At 40.8% G+C, this 8,275-nt stretch overlaps 1 non-coding gene across 1 annotated transcript; it reads left to right on the forward strand.

Moving 5' to 3' along the window:
* The first annotated feature begins 2,181 nt into the window (after nucleotides 1-2,181).
* Nucleotides 2,182-2,286, forward strand: LOC111722814. The gene has a single exon (XR_002771476.1). It is a non-coding gene; the product is annotated as a U6 spliceosomal RNA (small nuclear RNA).
* Nucleotides 2,287-8,275: the final 5,989 nt, after the last annotated feature.

Genomic DNA, 8,275 nt, shown 5'->3' on the forward strand with positions numbered 1-8,275 from the left:
CTTTTTTTTTTTTTTTTTGAGACAGAGTCTCAAGCTGTTGGCCTGGGTAGAGTGCTGTGGCATCCCAGCTCACAGCAACTTCCAACTCTTGGGCTCAAGCAATCCTCTTGCCTTAGTTTTTCTAATTTTTAGTAGAGATAGAGGTCTTGCTTTTGCTCAGGCTGGTCTTGAACCCATGAGCTCAAGCTATCCACCTGCCTTGGCCTCCTGAAATGCTAGAATTACAGTCATGAGCCACCACGGCTGGCCTGTACTAAGTTCATTCTTTTGGAATCTTAGAGTATGTACCTTTTCAGGTTGGCTTCCTTCATATAACAATATGCATCAAAGGGACACAACTGTAAAAGGAACTTTACCTAACAAATGTAAACATTGTAACCTAATCATTTGCATCTCATATTAATCTGAAAAAAAATGCGTTGAATTTTCCTCCATGTTCTATAGTGGCTTAATATTTATTTACTTATTTATATGGCAAAATCTTGGTTGGATGCCCTGACTAGAGTTCAATGGCATCATCATATCTCAATGCAATCTCAAACTTCTGGGCTCAAGTGAACTTCCTGCTTTAGCCTCTTAAGTAGCTGGGACAGCAGGTACATGCTACCATCCCAGCTAATTTTTCTTTTCTCTACAAATAAAAGAGACTGGGTTTTCCTTTTAGAGGTCAGGTTAGTCTTCAACTTCTGGCCTCAAGTGATCCTTTCACCTTAGCCTCCCAAAGTGCTAGGATTATAAGCATGAGCTACCTACCATTCCTGTTCAGTTCATTTGTGTTTATTACTGAATAGTACTCTAATTTTTTGAACATACTACAATTTGTTTATCCATTCATCTACTGAAGGACATATTCATTGCTTCCAAGTTTTGGCAATTATCAACAAAGTGACTATAAACATCTATGGGCAGATTTTTGTGTGGATGTAAATTTATTTGCATAAATAAGGAATGTGATTGCTGGATCTTATGGTAAGAATATTGCAGTTTGGGGTGGCACCTGTGACTCAAAAGAGTAGGGCACTAGCTCCATATGACGGAGGTGGTGGGTTCAAACCCAGCCCCAGCCAAAAACTGCAAAAAAAAAAAAAAAGAATATTCCAATTTTGTATGAAAATGCCAGTCTTCTTGGTGGTGTCTGTAGCTCAGTGGGTAGGGCGCTGGCCACATATACCAAGGCTAGCTGGTTCAAGCCTGGCCTGGGACTGCTAAACAATAATGACAACTGCAACCAAAAAAATAGCTGAGTGTTGTGGCGGGCACCTGTAGCCCCAGCTACTCAGGAGGCTGAGGCAAGAGAATCACTTAAGCCAGTGGTTTTCAACCTTCCTAATGCCATGGCCCTTTAATATGGTTCCTGTGGGTCATGATCCACAGGTTGAGAACCTCTGGCCAAGAGTTTGAGGTTGCTGTGAGCTGTGATGCCACAGTACTCTACCCAGGGTGATAGCTTGAGACTCTGTCTCAAAAATAAAAAAGTGCCAGTCTTCCAAAATGGCTATACCATTCTGCATTTCCATCAGCAATGAATGAGAATTCCTGATGCTCCACATTTCTGCCAGTATTTAGTGCTGATGGCTTAGAGGTTGTCTTCTTATTAAATTTAAGTGTACAGTATAAAACAAAACACTATTCACTTGTAAGACCTAATTTTTAACAGCAAAAAAAAAAATGTGTCTGTAATATATGAAGCAAAACTCTTTATTTTTTCTTTTTTTAATCCAGAAGTGAAATTTTTTTTTTGTCTTGCTCTGGGCATATTTCTTCATTTGTACCTCTACCACCATGGGCCTCACTTCCATATCCCCTTATAGGTATTTAATTGTCTTGTAAATAATCAAGATCTTGGGGTGGCTAAAGCTTGTAATCCTAGCATTCTGGGAGGCCAAGTTGAGCATAGCCCTTGAGTTTTGGAGCTCAAGACCAGCCTGAATCTGGGAGGACAAGGTGGGTGGATTGCTTGAGCTAACAGGTTCAAGACCAGCCTTAGCCAGAGTGAGACTCTGACTCTCAAAATAGCTGGGCGTTGTGGCAGGCACCTATAGTCCCAGCTACTTGGGAGGCTGAGGCAAGAGAAATGCTTGAACCCAAGAGTTTGAGGTTGATGTGATCTATGATGCCAGGGCACTCTACCAAGGGTAACAAAGTGACACTCTGTCTCAAAAAAAAAAAGACCAGCCTGAAGTGCTTGCTTGGGTAGCACCTATACCAAAATTGAAACAATAGAGAAGAGTAGCATGGCCCCTGTGCAAGGATGACAAACAAATTTTTGAAGTGTTCCATAATTTTATAAGCTTTAAGTAAGATGGAAATATGGCTGTCGAAAAATAAACATCAGTTAAAAAAAAAAAAAAGAAAAGACCAGCCTGAGAAATATTGAGACCCCAGTCTCTACTAAAACTAGAAAATTAGCCAGGTATTATGGCTGCTGGTGCTTATAGTCTCAGCTACTCTGGAGGCTGAGGCAAGAGGATTGCTTGAACCCAGAAGTTTGAGGTAGCTGTTAGTGATGCTGAAGCCATAGCACTGTAGCCTCACAGGAAGAGAATATGTCTGAAACAAAAACATCAAGATCTCTTTGACTTTCTGAGTATCTGAAATGTCTACAGGCAAAAATACTCCATTTATTTAATACATATTATTTAAAGCTTTCCTGTGACTATATAAAGTGTACGTTTACTGATAATCATTGTAGATAAATGAAGAATTCAGAACCTAACCACAAGCTCAAGATATGCTTCAACAAAAGGAAGAAAAATCCAAAGACCTTGGAACAGAGTACTGCTACTATTAAATCCAGGTAATGAAACTACACATAGACTTTACATCCTGTCAAAGAGAGTCCTGCAGTATAAAATTATTATTTAACATGGAAGGAAAATGTTCCTGTCCGGGTTCCCCAAACCCAGCTGACATGGTACAAAGTTCAACCCAGGCATGGTTGTAATTGAAAGCAAAAAATGAATGGAAACTGAAAAAAAAAAAAACCTGGAGCAGCATAGGCCTTGTGGATAGAGAGCAAAAGTAACCTAAACAAGTTTCAGTGTAACAAAGAGAAATTTTATTTAAAGAGAACAAAGAGAAAGTTTAGAGCACTTCCAAGGAGAGTTGAAAGTGGGTCCCTTTCATGGAGGAGAAAAGGTGAGAGAGACTGAGAGGCAAAGGCCTGCAAGGGTATAAATACTCTCTCCTCCTTAAGTTGGCCTCAAGATTTTTATTGGCCTCTCTGCACCTCCAAGCAGTATTGCCCTTTTTTATTGGTCATTGATGATCTCTTTCTATTGGTCATTGGTTATCTAGGTTACTTCATACCCACATTCTTATGGGCCCTCCAGACTTCTTGGTTCAGCAGGCCAGGCTTTCTTCCCACCCACCCCCCTTGAAGCCCCTTTCTTAGTGTCCCTTCTCAGTGACTATAGGCAGATTATTAGCAATTACACATTTTAGTTTAAATAATTCTACAGATACGATTTTCTCAAGTAGGTTATCATTTTCACATGTGGAAAATACTCAGGCAAAAGAAAAAAAAGAAAATACTCAGGCATTAGTTACTTAAACTACTTGGTGACAGAATATATTATGTAAGCAAAAATGTTGAGTAAATTTTCATAATGATTGAAAATTGGGTCTACACTATTTCCTTTCAAAAAGAAAATGTTCAATAATTTTAAAAATTCCAAAAGCTCATATATACTTTATATCTTAACTACAAATATTTAAAACCTAAAACTCTCCTTATCTACCTTATTATCTATTATGAACAACTTCCATATACACTTAAAGTCTTCCTTGGAGGGTCTCAACTTTAGAACTGATAACTCTCTTCAACTGTCTTGGGCCAGGCGCGGTGACTCACGCCTGTAATTCTAGCACTGTGGGAGGCCAAGGTGGGTGGATTACCTGAGATCACAGGTTTAAGACCAGCTTGAGCCAGACTGAGACCCCATCTCCACAACAGCTGGGCATTGTGGAGGGTGCCTGTAGGTGACAAAGACTCTGTCTCAAAAAAAAAAAAAAAAAAAAAAAAGACATTCTGTCTTGAAGGAATATGAAGAAAGTAATGATTAACTTATCAGGCTCGGCGCCTGTGGCTCAAACAGCTAAAGCGCCAGCCACATACACCTGAGCTGGTGGGTTCGAATTCAGCCTGAGCCCGCCAAAACATCAATGACGGCTGCAACCAAAAAATAGCCAGGCGGTGCGGTGGGCACCTGTAATCCCAGCTACTTGGGAGGTGAAGGCAGGAGACTCACTTGAGCCCAGAAGTTGAAGTTGAGCCCAGAAGTTGCTGTGAGCTGTGATGCCAGAGCACTCTACCCAGAGCGACAGCTTGAGGCTCTATCTCAAAAAAAAAAAAAAACTTTTTGTATTATGGATATTTATTAGGTCTCTGTTTCTTTTTTTTTGAGATAGAGCCTCAAGCTGTCGCCCTGGGTAGAGTGCTGTAGCATCACAGCTCACAGCAACCTCCAACTCCTGGGCTCAAGCGATTCTCCTGCCTCAGCCTCCCAAGTAGCTGGGACCACAGGCGCCTGCCACAACGCCCAGCTATTTTTTGGTTGCAGCCGTCATTGTTGTTTGGTGGGCCCAGGCTGCATTCGAACCTGCCACCTTAGGTGTATGTGGCTGGCGCCTTAGCCACTTGAGCCACAGGCACCAAGCCAGGTGTGTGTTTCTTTAAAGAGACAGAGTCTCACTTTGTCACCCTCAGTAGAGTGCCATGGCATCACAGCTCACAGCAACCTCCTGATCTTGGGCTTAGGCAATTCTCTTGCCTCAGTCTCCTGAGTAGCTGGGACTACAGTTGCCTGCCACAACGCCCAGCTATTTTTATGTTACAGTTTGGCCAGGGCCAGGTTCAAACCCGCCACCCTCGGTATATGCCACAGGTGACCATAAATTGATCTGTTTCCACTATTCTATTGACAAGTGAATCTTTCTAAAAGCAGAGTATGAACGTTTTAACTCAATAACTAAGAAAATGACATGAAGGTTATGTTAACCAGCTTGATAAGAGTATTACAAAATGTATATGAAAACAGCACACTGTACCCCATGATTGCATTAATGTACACAGTTATGCTATAAGAAATAAAAAAAAAAAGAGAGAAGTCATGTCAAAAGTCAGCAATATACTTCAAGTGACCCAATCTGGTGGCCATTTCCAGACTTCACTTTGCTTCAAACATATCTATAATATTTGACAATTTTTTTTGAGATAGAGTCTCACTCTGTCACCCTGGATAGAATACCATGGCATCATCATAGCTTATAGCAACCTCAAACTTTTGGGATCAAGCTATCTTCTTGCCTCAGTCTCCTAAGTAGCTGGGACTACAGGCATGTGCCACCACAGCTGGCTAGTTTTTCTATTTTTTTTTAAGTAGAGATGGGATCTTACTCTTGTTCAGGCTGGTCTTGCCTTGATAATTTCTTTTCTTTTTTTTTTTCTTGGGCCAGGGCTGGGTTTGAACCTGTCACCTCTGGTATATGGGGCTGGCACCCTACCCATTTGAACCACAGGTGCCACCCGACAATTTCTTTTCAATAAAGCTTTTTTCTTCTAGCATCCTGCTTTCCTTTTTACGCCTCTAAGAACTTGGCCAGTTTCCTTGCCTTTTTTAACCCCCAAATAGGATCATTTGCCAAGGTTCTTTCCTCAGCTTATGACAGATATATGCATTCATAAGGATATGATTTGCTATAGTAGAAAGGAAACTAATTATATGTGAGAAGAACTACATCCAAATCATATTTTAAACCATCTATGCTATATTTGATCAGTCAGTTAAATTTTCAGAATTTCTTTCCACATTTATAAGAACTAATATAAAACTATTTACATTACAGGGTTATACTGATAATTGAAAGTGAGGTAAAGAGTTGATAAGCATACATTACTGTGCAAGTAGATGTTCCTTATTAATGTTTAGTATTAAAAAACAGCCAGGTCACTAGTGCTATGAGACAGACTCATTGTACAGAGCTATTTGGTCCCCAAAGAGATCAAACTTAGGACCTTGATTTTAATTATCAATATTTGAACTAGCTAGTCTTAATAGGCCCAAGCCACATAGAATAATTCTTTTTTGAGTGTATATATCGTGAAATATAAATTTTTATTATTTTGGAGTGCTATTTCACAAGGCATTTCACAGGGCCTTTGATAAGGATGCCAACTTTCCTAGTGTAGAGAATTAGAAGTGGAGAGTTGGCTCGGCGCCTGTGGCTCAAGTGGCTAAGGCGCCAGCCACATACACCTAAGGTGGCAGGTTTGAATCCAGCCCAGGCTCGCCAAACAACAATGACGGCTGCAACCAAAAAATAGCCAGACCTGTGGTCCCAGCTACTTGGGAGGCTAAGGCCAGAGACTCACTTGAGCCCAGGAGTTGGAGGTTGCTGTGAGCTGTGATGCCACAGCATTCTACCCAGGGGGACAGCTTGAGGCTCTGTCTCAAAAAAAAAAGAAGTGTAGAGTTAAAATTGGTTAAACCTTTTGCGTGTACTATTACGTTCTTAATATATGCAAATTAAAAAGCAGTATATAATCTCTAAAAAACACAAGTATCTAGTGTTACATATTCTTGGTTGAATATTTTATCACAAGGATGTAAACCCTGGATTACTTATATTTCAGAAACATGGATCATGAAATCCAGGACCTCTTTCATTGCACCCAAAGACAAATGGATAGCCATCCTCATCACCATCTCTACCAGCACCACCTCTACCCAGAAGAGATTTTCTTCCTGCTCCAACTCTTTTACTCGTACTAAATGATAAACCATTGCCATCACTTTTGTTGGGGGAACAACCTACTCTAACTTAAGAAATGAGGCAGTAATAAATATCTACACCTGAATTTCACGGATTGCTTATGGAACTCTATGACTTGAGTCTCTAAGAAGAGAATTAATTGGTTCAAAGGCAGAAGTTTGACTAGAGGTTTTTGGTATCTTCTAATCATTGGTGTTCATTAATGTGTGAATAACTGCATATCTATGTGTAGATATGTATACGGCTTACATATACGTGTTGGAGAAAGTCACTGCAGATCCTTTTTCTTTCCATGGTGAGCTTACTATCTTATTTTTCGCTTTTAGTACAGAATATGAATATTAGAAACTCCATAAAGAATATGCAATTCATGTAGAAGGCAAAGGGAAAATCAATAAAGTGGTATAAGAATAATTATATTAGTTTCCTAAGGCTGCTGTAACAAATTGCTACAAACTGGGTGCTTATAACAACACAAATTTCTCACAGTTCTGGAGGGCAAAAGTTCAAAATCAAGTTGTTGGTAAGGCCACACTCTACACAGGCTCTAGAAGATGATCTTTTCCATGCCTCTTAAAGTTTTGAGTGCAGTGGTTCTCAACCTGTGGGTCACGACCCACAGGAACTGTATTAAAGGGTTGTGGCATTAGGAAGGTTGAGAACTACTGTTTTAGTGGCTATTGGCTCATGGCTGCATATCTCTCTGCTCTTTGCACTGCCTTCTATGTGTGTCTGTGTAAATTTTCCCTGCTACTCTTGGTTAGAGATACATGTGATTACATTTAGGGTCCACATAACTGATTATTGCATGCTGATCTATACTCTGTACCTGTTCTGAATTCTTTTGGCTCTATGTTTTCTTTGCAGGGTTTTCTGGGTAGTCCATATATTAGAATCATGTCATCTGCAAACATAGTTTTACTTCTTTATTTACAGTTTGGATGCCCTTTTTCCCATTTTCTTGACTAATTCAGATGGCAAGGACCACCATTAAAACCTTGAAGAGCCTGGTAGGTGCCTGTGCCTCAATGAGTAGGGCACCGGCCCCATATACTGAGGGTGGCGGGTTCAAACCTGGACCCAGCTGAACTGCAACAACAACAATGAAAAAAATAGCCAGGCGTTGTGACGGGCACCTGTAGTCCTAGCTACTCAGGAGGCTGAGGCAAGAGAATCACCTAAGCCCAGAAACTGGAGGTTGCTGTGAGCTGTGACACCACAGCACTCGACCGAGGGTGACAAAGTGAGACTCTGTTGCTACAAAAAAAAAAAAAAAAATCTTGAAGAGCCTGGCTCAGCGCTTGTTGCTCAGTGAGTAGGGTACTGGCCATGGCCACATACCCTGAGTCTGGCCCTGGCCTGCTAAACAACGACAGCTGCAACCAAAAAATAGCGGGTGTTGTGGTGAGTGTTGTGGCAGGTGCCTATAGTCCCAGCTACTTGGAAGGCTGAGGCAAGAGAATCTCTTGAGCTGAAGAGTTTGAGGTTGCTGTGAGCTGTG

Source organism: Otolemur garnettii, unplaced genomic scaffold, assembly GCF_000181295.1.
Source record: "Otolemur garnettii isolate 467f Iridium unplaced genomic scaffold, OtoGar3 scaffold00418, whole genome shotgun sequence".
NCBI lineage: Eukaryota > Metazoa > Chordata > Mammalia > Primates > Galagidae > Otolemur > Otolemur garnettii.